At 52.2% G+C, this 14617-nt stretch overlaps 1 protein-coding gene across 4 annotated transcripts in view; it reads left to right on the top strand.

Annotated features, from left to right (window-relative positions):
• Positions 1–205: 205 nt before the first annotated feature.
• The window catches only part of ASAP1 (ArfGAP with SH3 domain, ankyrin repeat and PH domain 1), a 379170-nt gene continuing 364758 nt past the window's right edge, over positions 206–14617 (top strand). For 2 of the 4 annotated variants that reach the window (XM_051844826.3, XM_051844821.3), the window contains exon 1: positions 206–516. The gene's annotated coding sequence lies outside the window, so the exon portion shown is untranslated. Of the gene's footprint in view, positions 517–3832; positions 3954–14617 lie in introns of those variants that run through there. The other 2 variants (XM_089335707.1, XM_089335708.1) reach the window with 2 other exon arrangements.

The raw sequence follows: 14617 nt of genomic DNA, 5'->3' as shown, positions 1-14617 counted from the left end.
CGCCCGCCGCCGCAGGGGAGCCGGAGACCCCGCGCGTCCCCAGCCGCTGCGGCCACTGCGCCCCGGTGCCTGCGTGCCGGCGGGCCAAGGGTTAAGTGAGGCGGGAGCCCCCGGCGCGGAGCGGCCCGGGCCGGGAATGCTTAGTCAGGATTCCGATTTCCTGTCGAAGTGTTTGGATTTCCTGAAACCCGCGCCCTCCGCCGCCGAGCGGGATCGTGCGAGCCGCTCGCGCCGCCGCCTCCTCCCCCTTGCACATGGTCGCCCGCCCCTTCCTGCGCCGCGCTCGGCTCCCGCGCCTCGCCTCGCCTCGCCGCCGCCGCGGGCGGCCACTCTGCGCTCGGGCAGCCCGGCCCGCGCCTCCCGCCCCGCCGGCTGTCCGCCGGCCGCAGCCCGGTTCCGACCCGAGAGCCGCGAACGCCCGGCCGAGGGCTGCCGGGGCGCGGGCGTGTGCGCCGCCGCTGGGGAGCCGGCGCCGAGCCCGCGATGGAATAATGCCCAGCCGCCCGCCCGGTCCCGGTGAGTTGCGGGCACCCGGGCGGGCTTGGCGGGGCCGGGCGGGCTGGCCCGCGGTCGCTTGACCCCGCGCTCGGCGGGGCCGGGCCGGGGCGCCGGGTGGGCTGGCGGGTCCTTTCCCGGAGAGGCGTCCCGCTCTGGCGGGGTCGGAGCGGGGAGGAGGGCAGTGTGCTGTGCGCACGGCCGCGCTCTGCAGGGCCGCCGAGGCCGCCCAGGGGCTCCGCGTCCCCGGCTCGGGAGAGGGGGCCTGGGCTGCGCGCGCGGGAGCCCCGGCTCTGCAGAGGCGCCGCGATGGGGGCGGGGGCCGCCCTGGGTGGCTGGGCGCCCCCTTCCTCGAGGGAGGCCGGGGCAGCGCGCCTGGCGCCGGGGACCCCGCCGTGGGGGCGCCCTCCGGCGCGGAGGCGCGGGCGCTTGGCCGCGGCATTGTCTCTCTGGCGTGGTCGGGAAAGTTCCCCGCCCGGACACGGCGCTGCCACGCAGGCCCTAGGCCACTTGCTCCAAACCAGAGAAAGGAAACGAAGGGAAAAGTGAGGGGAAATTTCCCCCGTGGGGCTCGGCGTCTCCTCGCGGGAAGTACAGGGTGGTGTGTTCCGCTTGGATCACTTGGGGGACCTGCTGCTTTTGCTGAAAGCAACAAGAAGTTTAAAAGAAAGAAACTCGCGGGCGTCCGGCGGCTTCTCCCGCACGCCCTAAGCGGTTTCTCCAGTCATGCAGCGGGCCCCGTGGGCCACTGCTGGCCGGCGTTAACTTGACCTCAGCCTTGGCTGTCCCTGTCAGGGGAACCCCGACTCCCTCTCCCTTGGCGCACCCTCCCCCACCAGGTCTGCCCAGCGGGGTTGTCTAGGCACAGTTGATTCTGGGATGACCACAGGACCGGGATTGTAAAACCACGTTTAGGCCGGCTGTATGTCTGTTGGACATACACCTCGCCCCGAGGCGTTCACGCTTGGCGATTTGAGGGCTGCTGGGTGGCAGGCGTTACGTCCAGTCTGGGGACGTCCATGCAACAGTCTGAACCTTGAGAACAACCGTGTCAGCTTCTTGTTGTTCCACAGATGAGGGCCAGGGAGCCGACCTGAGTTGCCTATGGCCACGGTCAATGGCTAGTGGGTGGCAAGGCCAGGACTGGTTTCTGAGTCTTGGAACCGAACCCTGTGCCTGCATCGCATTAAGGTCTGCAGCCATGGGCAGGATTGAACAGAGGTGCGTGCCTTGCCGCCCTCACCTGTGTGGCGCCTTCTGTTCTCTCTTACCTGTCCCTGCTGTTTGTGAGACGTTCCGTTATCTCAAAATTCGTATTTGAGGAGGAGGGTTAAAAAATTGCCCAACGCTTACTGTTCAACCTCCAGATGGACCTGAAATACAAATGGGTGGCTTATTACATGGGAAGTTACCTTTCTCCATCCCATTCTTTTGTGGAAAATTGAAAGCTCTCAAGTCCACAATAAGGGCGGTGTCGTAGCACGTAGCGTACCCTATGATGTTCTCTGGGGTTCATTTCCAGCACTCCTCTTTCTTGTGAGCTAAGCCATCCATCTATTTTTCTTCTCACGAGAGCGCTGATGGCTGGGTTTTTGTTTTTAGTAGGTGATCATGTTGAGAGAAAGGACTTTTTTTTTTTTTTTTTTGCAAGCTTGACATTTGGTGAAAGAAATTGAAATTCACTCCACCTCTCCAGTCCTTACAAGCCGCACTGAGCCAGATTTTCACAATTGCTGTGAGCCTTGCAGACCAAGGATGGATGTGTGCATTCAGATCAAGTCCTGTGTGGAAGAAGGGAACTCGTGTTCGCTGGGGCAGCTGCTCCAGCATCGTCCCTATCGACTCATCCCTCGTGTTTGAGCGGATCCTACCCACCCCATCCCTCCTTGTTTCTGGACCTCACTTCTCTCCTGTCCACTATATCTGGCATGGGCTCAAGAATGAATGAATAATCTCCACACAGGCAATAGTGACAGTAACAGCTGGCATTTGTTGAGTAATTGCTGGATGCCCTAGACTCTTTTTAAGAAATACATATATTTATTTATTTGAAAGGCAGAGAGAGAGAGAGAGAGAGAGATTGATTGAGAGATTGAGAGATTGAGTTTCCATCCGCTGGTTCACTTCTCAGGTAGCTGCAATGGCTGAGGCTGGGCCAGGCAGAATTCAGGGGCCAGGAGCTTCTTCCTGGTTTGCTTTGTGGTTGCAGGTACCCAAGCATTTGGGCCATCTCCCGCTGCTTTCCCAGGCCCGTTAGCGGGGAGCTGGATTGGAAGAGGAGCAGCTGAGACTTGAACTGTCGCCCATGTGGGATGCCAGTGCCACAGGCAGCAGTTTTATCTGCTATAATGTAGCGCTGGCCCTTCCTTGCCCTAGGCTCTTAAAGAAGTCCCTTGGAGGAGAGGAACCCCTTTGAGAGGCGTGTCCAGAAAAGACTGCACTTTTCAGATTTATCTGGAATTGAGTCACTCTTCCTTGTGTCCAGTAAACATTTGCTAAGTGTCTGTCTCCCTGGAGGAGGCACCGGTCAGGCAGAGAGGAAGAGCATGGTGTTTCCAAGGCTTTCTCATTCCAGCGTCATCTTTCAGTGTCAGCCTCACAATTTTAATAATCAATTCAGCAAGCATGTATTGAGCACCTGCTCCCTGGGAAGCCCCCCTTGTGCGTCCTGATGAGACAATGATGAACAACAAGAAGGATCTGGTCTTGCCCTCCGGGAGCTTGCAGTCCGCTGGGGAGATGAGCAGCAACAAGAAGCAGGTGTTGCTTGCTAGCAAGAAAGACAAACCGGGGGCCACGGCAGGGGCTGCAGCTGCAAAGCGGGTCCTAGCTTGGCCAGGGGATGCCCTTTCTGAGATTGGAAAGTGGAGAAGGGAGTGGCCAGTTAGGAAGGATGTGGAGGAGGGATTGCAGGCAGAGGGATTGGAATGTGCAAAGTCATTGATGCACAGAAGAACACATTGATGTGTTCCAGGGAGTGAGGGAAGTTGGGGAGGGGAAGGCAAGGCTGGAGAGAGCTGCAGCGGCCGTGTGGCATGGCCAGTTGTATCCCAGGTCGAACTGATTCTGCCACCTATTACACAGGGAGCAGTGGTGACTTAAGTCGGGGTAGGAGTTCAGTGACATTTTTAAGAGATGGCTTTGACTGCTTTATGAAGAGTAAATTAAAGGGGGAGGGCAAGAGCGGAAGCAGGGAGACTGTCTGGGAGACCATTGCACCAGTGTCGGAAAGGTGACAGCCATCCAACCCAGGGTGGTAGCAGGGGAGGTCGAGAGAAGTGGGCGGATCCTAGCTGGATCTTGCAGTTCTAACATGGGATTCTGTGATGGACCACATGCGGGTGAGGCAGGAGGAAAGATGGCTTCTGGGCTTCTGGCTTGAACAGCTCAGCGCTGCTGGTGATGGACTGGAAGACAAGGCAGACTGTAGGAGGACTAAGTTCACGGAGAAAATCCAGGTGAGCGTGGGCCATGCTAGGGTTTGACTGTCTAGGAGGCATCAAATGGGGATATACAGGCAGGCACTGGGGCACAGGGCTCAGAACCTCGGAGGACATGCAGGGGCTAGAGACGATATTTTTAAGCCGTTAGCTGAGTCCCCACCGGTGCTCACCAGCACACTTCCTGCTGAGTGTCTGTGCACGTTCTCCTACCTGGGATGCTCTTCCTCTCTCCCCACCTGCTGCTGCTCATCGTTTAAGATGCACCTGTGTCTTTATCTGTTCAAACATGCATCTAACTCTCTTCCCTCCTCTCAGGTCCTTGTGTTCACTTTCATCAGTATTCAACCGAAGTTACCTTTTAAAAAAGTCTTACACATTTGTATGCATGGATTTCAGGATTTTATACACCAAAATAAGCATTTTAATTGCATTTTATAAGAACTTTTGGAAGGACCCTAATAAAAAATTGGTGCAGTTCCTACACATAGTAAGCACTCAAAGTGGGCATTACAGAGGTTAGCTGTGACTGTTATCATTGGTTGTAAGGATGGATGTGTAAAGAAATACCACACTGTATAGGACAAAGTATAATGATAAGTGTCATTCATTTCCTATTGGTGCAGTAACAAGTTACCGTAAATGTAGTGACCTAAACAGCACAATTTTATAGCTCTGGAGGTCTGAAATGAGTCTCCCTGACCTAAACTCAAGGTGAGGGCAGGGCTGCCTTCCTTCTGGAAGCTTCTAGGGGATGCCTGCATTCCTTGGCTTGTAGTCTACTTCGTCAGTCTTCAAGACCAGGGCTGTTGGTCTCTGACTTTCCTGTGCTGCCATCGCTCTACTTCTCCCTTCTCCTTTCTGGCTTCTCCTTCATCTTTAAGGACCCTTCGGGAGATGGTATTGGGCTATATAACTTAGGCTACTCTCCCAGTTTTTTAAAAAATATTTATTTATTTGAAATGCAAAGCATTAGAGAGGGAAAGACAGAGGAAGAAAGGGAGAGAGAGAGAGATCTTTCATCTCCTCGTTGACTCCCCAGATGGCTGCAATAGCATGGCTGGGCCAGGCCCAAGCTAGGAGCCAGGAACTCCATCCGGGTCTCCCACATGGGTGGCAGGGGCCCAGGCACTTGGGCCATCTTCTGCTGCTTTCCCATAGGCATTAGAGGGAAACTGGATTGAGAGTGCAGCAGCTGGGACTCAAACCTGGGCTCTGATACGAGATTAACCCATTGCACCACATCTACTCCCGTTTAAGACGCCATCTGCAGTCTGAACTGTCCATTGCTCTGGAGTCTAACATATCCTTAGATCCAGGGGATTAAGATGTGAACATCTTTAGGGGGCTGATGGAGGGTGTTGTTAGGGGATCTCTGGTGGGGGAGGTCCCCACTCCAACAGGAGAGGGGAGATCAGAGACATCTGTTTTTCCAATGCAGTAGGGATGGGTGGGTGGGAGTCCGTCTTCTCCCATATACTCCTCTCAGATACTCATGTCTTCATTGAAGGTTTTTACTGGGCCTGGCTTTCTGTGAGAAGTTGGCGTTGAAAGTTTGTTTTACCATGAACCCTTCATGCTATGGGTCCAACATTCACCTTCAACCCAGGAGCACCAGGTCTTCTCCCCCTGTCTCGTGAATACCTTCCATCAAAACCCTGGGCCCCACCCACCTGCCCTCACATCCTCTCCAGGAAGGGCCAGGCATCAGAGGGACTGGTGCTATGATGGAAAATCTGTTTTTGGACCATTTCCCCACACAACCCGAATTCCACACTTGTGCCTTTTGTATAGCTGCAACCTTGCTTCTTAAGCCATAGCTGACGTCCCAAGCTCAGCCAGCCCTGGTCCCAAAGCAGGCCCTTGGTCATGAGAGAGGACAGGAAGGAGCCTGTGTTTTTCTATTTAGAACAAATCCCTCTGATTCCTTAGGGGAAGTTACAGCTGGAGACTGGTGGCTCACGGGAGGGTGGCCCCATCTTCTGAAAAACAGGGAAACACACCACGATGTGTGGTGTGGCCACGTAGCTCTTTGCATGCATGTATTGGGCGGGGGGGAGGAGGTTTAATTAAGACCACATTTGTAAAGTTGCTCAGTTATTTCGAGAAAATGGGCTCCTGGCCCAGATACTCCTGGGAAACAGACGGTTTCCAAGACCTTAAGCACTTTGGAAAGCCCTGTTAGTGCACCCAGCCACCAGCGTGCCACCTTGTAGAGAGACAGAGCCGGTTTGCTGCCTGCCCTTCCCTTGCGAACCACTTCTGTTCTTGTCCCTGGGAAATGCCACGAAGTCAGCTCATCTTGTAATATTTTTGGCGTTTCCTCTTCCTCCACCACCCAAAGTCAGGAAGGACGAAGGTGCACGGAGTTAGAAAAACAGAAAAGTAAGCACGCATGTCCTCCGTGGACATGGAGGGGTCCCAGCTGCAAGGCAAGGTGGGGACCGGAGTGCTGTCAGTACTTCCCCCTCTGTGGCTGGAGTTGCGTAGATGCAAGGGGCACGGAGCATCTGTGAGCAGAACAGGAAGAAGCTCGTCAGGACAACGCCTGCATTTCCTTCTTTGAAGCTGAGCGTGAATTTTTGGTCAGGGCTCTGCCTTTATAAAACTGTCTGTAACGTGTGCCTGTTTCCTTGTGGTTTTAATTCTCTTTAGGGGGTAGAAATGTGAGAAGGGTCTTGGCCATTCTTTTAGTTGCGATCTTGGTAGATACAGAATGGCCCGGGCAGTGGGTGGGGGACCAGAATTTGGGGCCTTCAGAAAGCTCACAGAATATGAATCTTATGAAAAACTATGCACGGAGTTTGAATTTTTTTGCCCCCCAAGTAAACCTTTTTAAAAAATTATTTTAGAGGCAGAGAAAGACAGGGAGATCTCCCATCTACTGCTTTGTTTTCCAGATGTCCCCAGTTACCAGGGTTGGAGCCAGGCTGAAGCCAGGAGCCCAGAACTCACTCCAGGGTGGCAGGGACTCAGGTAGTTGAGCCATCACCTGCTGCCTCCCAGGGTGTCCATAAGCAGGGGCAGGAGCTAGAGCTGCAAACCAAATTCAGCTATTCCTGTATGGGACGTGGGTATCTCAAGCAGTGTTTTAACTATAAACTTACACTTTAATTTCAAATTTCCACATGTTTTTTGAAGTAGCCTCATATTCTGCACTGGCTGTTCTGAGTTAACCAAGATAACATAGGAGAGGCACCCGGCACAAGGATTCCCTAAGTGGTAGCCATTCTGGCAGCTCTTTCAGGAAATGCGTTCACCCATGTGCCTGCCTTGCCTGTGAGATGCAGCACCTGGAAGGGGCTGGGAGTGGGACTGTTTGTTACTCCTCTCATCCCCCCTACGCTAGGCACAGTGTCCAGCAAAAGGTGGTACTGAGCTGGGAGGCTGAGTCAGGTGCACTGCCCTAAGTTGTTTAGCTGTGTCAACATGTTTGTTGGATTTCCTCGTCACTGAGTTTTATGTTTTATATTTGACTTCTAGAAGTTCTTTCGCTTCTCTTTCAAATCAGCCTGGCTTTTTAATCATTGGCTCCTGTTCCTTCCTAAGGGTTTCTCCTCCATGTGTTGTATCTTTGTTTATGAATTTTTATTTGTTTATTATTTGAGAGGTAGAGAGCTGCAATCTGCCATTTCTCTCTCCAGATGCTCACACTGTCACCTGGTTGGGGCCCATGCTGGGAGCTGGGACTCTAATCCAGGTCTCCCATGTGGGTGGCAGGAGCCTATAATTACTTGAGCCATCATGTCTGTCTCATGAAATCTGCATTAGCAGGAAGCTAGAATCAGGAGTAGAGTTGTAACTTGAACCCAGGCAGTTTGATAGGGGCATCCAAACACAGTCATCTTCTTCTCTCTCTCTCTCTTTTTTAATATTTACCTGAAAGGCAGAGTTAGAGAGAGAGAGAAAGAGAGAGGGAGGGAGGGAGGGAGGGGGAGGGAGGTCGGTCTTCCATCTACCAGTTCATGCACCAAATGGCCGCAACAGCCATATCTGAGCCAATCCGAAGTCAGGCGCCAGGAGCTTCTTCTTGGTCTCCCACATGGGTGCAGGGGCCCAAGGACTCTGGCCATTTTTTACTGCTTTCCCAGGCCATAACAGCTGGATTGGAAGTGGAGCAGCCGGGACTTGAACCAGCGCCCATATGGGATGCAAGCACTGCAGGCGGTGGCTTTGCCTGCTGTGCTACAGAGCAGTTTCATGCCTCAGCAGAGGGAGACTCAGGGTTTCCTGGGTCCTGGACAAGTTCTGTGAGAGCTTCTGCACCCAGTATCTGAACCCCAGGCCAGTTATGTGTTCTCTACCTTGGAGGTTGGAGAGTTTGCATAGGGTGCTTTCCCCGGAGGTAGACATGAGCTTTCTTGCTGTTTCTCTTTCTAATGGGGGGAATGGTTCAGGCCCTCTTTTCAGAGGAGACTTTGACCCCATGGGGGCCCTGCTTTGTAAAGGGATCTCAGCTGTCCTTTCATCCTGGGAGACACCAAGTTGGAACCAGCCACCTTAGTACATTCCATCTTCTTTTTCAGACCAGGAAAAGAAAGAACATTTATAAAAATGTAAAAATTGCCATTTTGGGAAAAGAGAACTGGGATCTGTATCAGAACGTTAGCAATAAAAAGATTGGACTCGGATCAGCAAGGACTTACTGAGCACGCCTGTGTGTTCACCTGCTGCAGGTGCAAGAAGGGTAGCTGGAAAGAGCCTGACTCATTTGTGTAACCTCTGGTGTCTAGCGCTGAGAAGACAGTGGAGTTAGGGAGAAGAGAAGGGAAAAAAGAGGGAGGGAGAGTGGGATGGGAAGGACTTTATATGACTGAAGAAGACAAATCGTGTTACAAAAGATACAAGACACTGCAAAATAGCCCTGAGGTGAGATTCAGAAGTCCTGCGTTCTAAGTCAGAATTGACACTGGTTGGTTATTTGGCCAACTTAAGCCAACTAAGCAGCCACTTACCCTGTTGAGCCTCAGTTCCTGACCTGCCTAAAGGGAATGGCAGCTCCAGTCCTGACTCTTCCTACCCTCCAGGTTACCATGAAATAATGAACGTGGGTGAGCGGGAGTCCCTGAGAGGTTAGGGGTCTCTCTTGCTTTCGGTGCTGGTGGGACAACGTGTCTTCCAGCAGGTGCCTCTACCTTGCTGGGTAACCACGGTGTGTCTTAGGCTTTCATGGGGAGGGATGCAGGTGTTTCAGGTCCTCAACGCTGGTTCAGATTAAGGGCTGGGCTTTGATGTCTGGTCCGCAGTTGGGCATTAGGAAGCAGAGCGGGCTGCCCTCTCATGTGTTCTTTCCTCTGGAGATTCCCCCAGGACACCCTCCGCCCCCCCAGTAAGGGCTGATCTGCTTACTGAGTAGCTGAGATCCCTTGTGGGATGTGAAATGAATGCAATTCATTGCCTTTATGATCTTTGACCTGCTGTTCTCTGAGGCTTCTCCGCTGGACTGTGGTTCTCATGATCTCTGCTGGCGCTGTCTAGGCCAGGTCATTGGTCATTGCTGAAGGTCCTTAGTCCAGGTCATTTGTTCTTGCTGAAGGTGATTTGGTGGGTGGAGGGCAGAGACCTTGGTCATGATGCAGTAGGAGAACCACTGGACTCGGAGTCAGTAATAATAGCCAATATTTATTGCACATTAATTCGTATCAACCACTGTTCAACCAGTTTCCTTCTGTGAGCACATTTAATCCTCTGAATGACTCGATGAAGTAGGCACTGTGTTTAGCCCATTTGCTGCAGGGGAAAACTGAGAAACAGAGCTTACCTGATTTCTGCAGGATCATAGAGCTAATAAGTGGCAAGATTTTAAACAAAGTGATCTGTGCCCAGTACCCGCACCCTTGACCCTGGGGCAGTATGGCCTGTCTAAAGACTTGACTTTGCATTCCATGCCCTAGTTCCTCATGTGGTCTTGGGAGAACCTGCCTTGAGTCTTTGTTTTCATATCCCTCTTCTGTCAATTGTGAAAAATGTTCACAGTTCTTAAAAGAGCTGTCAGATAAAGACAGACATGAGGAAAGTGGCTGAGCGAGTGCCTGGCCCCTAGTTGGTACTAAGCACAAGTGAGCTAGTTCCAGAGCCCCAGGAGTTCTTATTTGCATGGTAAGCAGGGAGAACCCGCAGGGAGAACTTGCACAAGTGTATGTGCCAGGTACTTGGAATACGATGTGAAAATATAAAAATACACATGCTAAGATAGCTGCCTTTGAAGAGAAGAGAAAGGTATGTAAGGGAGTAATTTTGGACCATGGCAGGGGTGGGGGTGAGCATGCAGGGAGGGAGGGAGTCACGCCTGCCGGTGGTGGTTGGAGCCAACTCTGCTAGAAGGCTGCTGTCCCAGCTTCTGTCCCGGGGTGGGTTAGGGTTTGCCTAAGCCGGGGAGTGGGCAAGGGTGGCCAAGGCTGAGAAGAGCTGGGTCGAAGTCCTTGTGGTAGGAATGTGCTGGCTGCTTTTTTACAAGTCTGGTTAGGCTCTCAGTTAAAATGCAAAGAGGGCTTGCAGGGTCTCTGGAATGCGGCCGCCCCTGCTACCTCCTGTTCTGCACCCTCCCCCTCCCCAACCCCCCCAGAACTCCTGAGGTGGAAAGCAAATGCAGTGTTGTTTATAGGCCTTCCCGTAATAGCCTTTTGCAGGTTTCCTCTCCTAGGACACTTACTTCCTCAGATCTAAAATAGCCCGACAGCAGGCTGGAGGTGTGGGATATTTGCAGACTTGCTTGGCTGAGCAGGGATTCATGGGTGGCGGGGGAGGACAGGGTGGAGCAGACACTGGTGGTGGTTTCCCAGCATGCTTTGCCTTCTTCTTTGCTGACACAGGTCCACTTTGCAGGGGCTCTGAGGGAGGTCAGTCACTGTGGTCCTGTTTCTTTTGGCGGTGATTGGTTCAGGCCAAGGTGGATGACACAGCGCTGGCCAGTGACATATGAAGGGAAATGGAGGAAGGTGCAGTTGGCTTTCTCTCCATCCTAGAAAGGAGACTTGTAAGAAGGAAACAGCCCCCTCATCTGCTGTGATGCCTGGCACTGTGGCAGCCTTCCTGGGACCCTGAAGGGGCCTAGCTTAAGCAGCATGCATTGAAGGCATCGGAACAGAAGAATGGGAGGACTGTCATTGAACACTTAACTTCTGGACTTCTGAGTTGGATTTTCTCTTATAGCCCCCCCCCCCCCAAAAAAAATCTTAATGCTAATGGATTGCCCACTTCACATGCATATAGAATGGTTCTGGATCTACCATACCCTCCCTCACTCAACCTATGCCCTCACCTACCACCTACAGTGGTAGGTGAAATTATCCCCCTAATGTATACTTGTGTCCCTTCGTGGTCTGTTTCTTCCCTGCGTTCACCTATCAAAAATAGTCCAACTTAATCTTTATTTTTAAAATTTATTTATTTGAAAGGCAGAGAGACAGATCTTTAATCCACTGAATCACTCCCCAAGTGTCCACAAAAGCTGGGACTGGGCCAGGCCAAAGCCAAGAGCCCAAAACTCAATCTGGGTCTCCCATCCAGATGGCAGGGACCATTATCCATCACCTGCTGTCTCCTAGGGTGTGCATTAGCAGGAAGCTGGATTGAAAGCAGAGCCAGAACTCAAACCCAGGGGCTCCTATATGGGCTGTGGACATCCCAAATTGTATCTTACTGCCGCATCACTGCCTGCCACATTTAATCTCGAAAGCATGGCTCAAATGCACTTTGCTGATTTTCCAGTTGCAGTTAGCTGTCTTCTTCTTTGAGCACGCCCACCCCCATTCTTTGCCATTCCTTCCAAGTGCCTGCCGTGTGCCAGCTGTTGCGTTGCTCACTGGCACCATCTCTGGTGTCGTGGATCCCCCTTTATGAATGCGAACAGACTTGCCCTGACAACTGGAGCCAGTGTGCCTTGCGTTGTCATGTAAAGTGTTGGCATGTAAAGTGGTCTGGGGGCCTCTAAAGAGGGCCCGGCCCCACCTTGCCGGGAAAGTCAGAGAGGATTTGCTACTGGGTGTGATTCTTGAACTGAATCTTAGGTAACGAATGAGAATAGCTGGGGAGGAGCAGAAGGAAGGGAAGGAAATTCTCGGTGTAGGGAAGCACCTAAGCAAAAATGTGGTTGGTGCAAATAGCAAGAGCATGGTGCGTCCGGGAAATCTTAGTGACTCAGCGTGGTCGGAACCCAGTGGTGCAGTAGGATGTGATGAGGCTGCAGGGCAAGGCAGGAGCCACCTCCCGAAGCGTGGACTTCGTCTTGAAGCCCCCGAGGAACCATTGAAGGCTGAAGACAGGAGAGTGGCATGCTGTTTGCCTCTTGGAAAGATGATTTGGGTACTGTTTTGGGCTGAGTGGTTTGAGTGGGTGAGGGCAGGGATTGGAAGCAGGGAAACCGGCTGGGATGCCCTGGTAGGAGTCTGGGAGGAAAGCCGTGCAGGCAGCAGCGTTGGCTGGCTGGGGGATTGCCTGGATGAAGGTCAGAAGGAGGAGGGAGAGCCATGGCGCCGCGCTTGCTGGCTCATCGGCAGGTCTGTGTCACATCTGAGTCTCAGCAGGTTGGAGCCTCTTTCGCCGCCGGGTTATACCAGTCCCTGTAGGATGTGCTCAGTTCCTGGCTTTGCCAGACGACGGGCTGGGCAAGAAGCAGGCCTGTGCTCACGCATGTCTTCTCCCACAGCTGCAGCTCTTTGGTTCCTGTTTAAATGGCACAGGATGTGGAGTGGAGGCATGGTTTCCCTGCAGTCCTTGCTACTTGGGTCCGAGCCTTGAGATGAGATGAGCCTGCTGCTCATTCCTGTCTGCTGTTTCCCAGACCAAACCAGTTCTGGCCCAGTCTGCCCCAGCGTCTCCACTGCAGCGCCTCCTGTGCATCCCTGAGTGCCTGCCGCGGGCCAGGCCTCGGGTGATTTCCCTGGAATCATCCGGCCCTGTCCTCACTGCCCTCCCCTCCCTCTTCCCCCCAAGCTGCTTCAGATCAGGCCACTTTCTGCTTACTAAGCCCTCCGTCACCAGCTGCAAGTGACAGAGGAAGCTGCCGGACTTTGAGGCCTGGGTCAGCCTTGGCTCTGCCCTTGCCGAGTGCTCCTGGACAAGTCACCTAACTTGCTGACCCTCCGTTTCCCTAGCTGTGAAATGGAGATGAACTGCCTGAGTGATGGCTGAGAAAATATATTCAAGGGCCTGCTTTACACACACACACACACACACACACACACAGACGGGACTACTTCCAAAAGTTGGAGAAAAATGTAATTAAAAGTTTGAATTTAGGAGCTGGCATTGTGGTGCAATGGGTTAAGCCCCTGTCTGAGATGCTGGCATCTCATATCAGAGTACTGGTTTGAGTTCTGGCTGTTCCACTTTGGCTCTAGCTCCCTGCTGATGTACCTGGGAAAGCAACAGAAGATGGCCCAAGTACGTGGGCCCCAGCCACCCATGTAGGAGACCCGGATGGAGTTCCAGGTTTCTGGCTTTGGCCTGGACCATCCCTGGCTGTTATAGCTATTTGGGGAGTGCCCTGGCAGTTAAAAGATCTCTTTCTCTTTTCTCTCTGCTTCTCCTCGTCTTTCTGTCACTCTGCCTATCATAACCAAATTTTTTTTTATAAAAAGTATGGGTTCATTTTAGAGCAATTTTTTTCTCATGATATTTGGAAATGAATATTATAAAAAAAACTATGATGGATTTCAGATTTTGTTTTGCCTCAAAACAAACTTATAATTTAAATTCCATTTTCACTACCTTTCTGAAGTAGCCTTGCACACACACATGCACACTGACATACGTGGGCTTGCACACATAATTGTATCCACTTACACACATACATGGACACACAACACAAGATAAGGCTGTTGCTTTATCTTGGTGAGTCCTTAGTACTCGGCAAATGCTTGCCTTGCACTAGACCAGATGCTTAATTCATGTTTGTTGAATGATCTCTTCTTTCATTCCTTTTTAGCTAAGAGTTTGACAAACTCATTTTGTTAATTTGAGAAACTCTCAATTTGTCTATAAGGACCAGAAGGAGTGGGGCTTTGGTGTTTGCTGATTTATTCCCTGAGTGCCTGCAGCGGCCCCAGCACAAGCTGAAGCCAGACGTCAGGACCTAGTCTGGGTCTCCCACGTGGGTGGTGGGATCTAAAATCATATGAGCCATCACTGCTGCTGCCTAGGGTCTCGTTATCAGGAAGCTGGAGTTGGGAGCCAGAAACGGGAATCAAAGCCAGGTACTCTGCTATGGCATGTGTGTGTCTTACCTGCTAAGCCAAATGTTCACCCCTTTTTTGGTAGCTTTTTCTTCCTGTGGTGCACTTGTTCTTGGTCACCCTATATCTTCCAGTGTAACCAGGAGCCACCTGTTGGAGCATGTTGCCGGGGCTCTGGGATCTATCATCCTGAAAAGGGGTGGGGATCTTCCAGGCAGCTATGATGGAGAACAGCAAATTCAAGTGTTTGCCTAGGCCGAGCTGCCTAAATTTGAAGAACCTTACATTTCAGTGTTTCTGAAAGAATCTTAATGGACATAACACGTGTATGTCCCATTGTGGAACAAGTTGAGAGTCGGCTGGGGTAAGTTGAGTTCAGCGATGATATTTTAAACTTCCAGTTTGAGGAAAGTAAGAGTGCTAAGCGTTTGCAGATGGTAATCCTGCCGGCCTGCACCAGAGTCTGCAGAGGGTAGTCACTTCATCAGAAGCAGCTCTGCTGGTGCA

The sequence above is a fragment of the Oryctolagus cuniculus genome, chromosome 6 (assembly GCF_051225735.1).
Source record: "Oryctolagus cuniculus isolate XC-2025 breed Fujian yellow rabbit chromosome 6, ASM5122573v1, whole genome shotgun sequence".
NCBI lineage: Eukaryota > Metazoa > Chordata > Mammalia > Lagomorpha > Leporidae > Oryctolagus > Oryctolagus cuniculus.
This window is presented reverse-complemented; position numbering and strand designations above follow the sequence as displayed.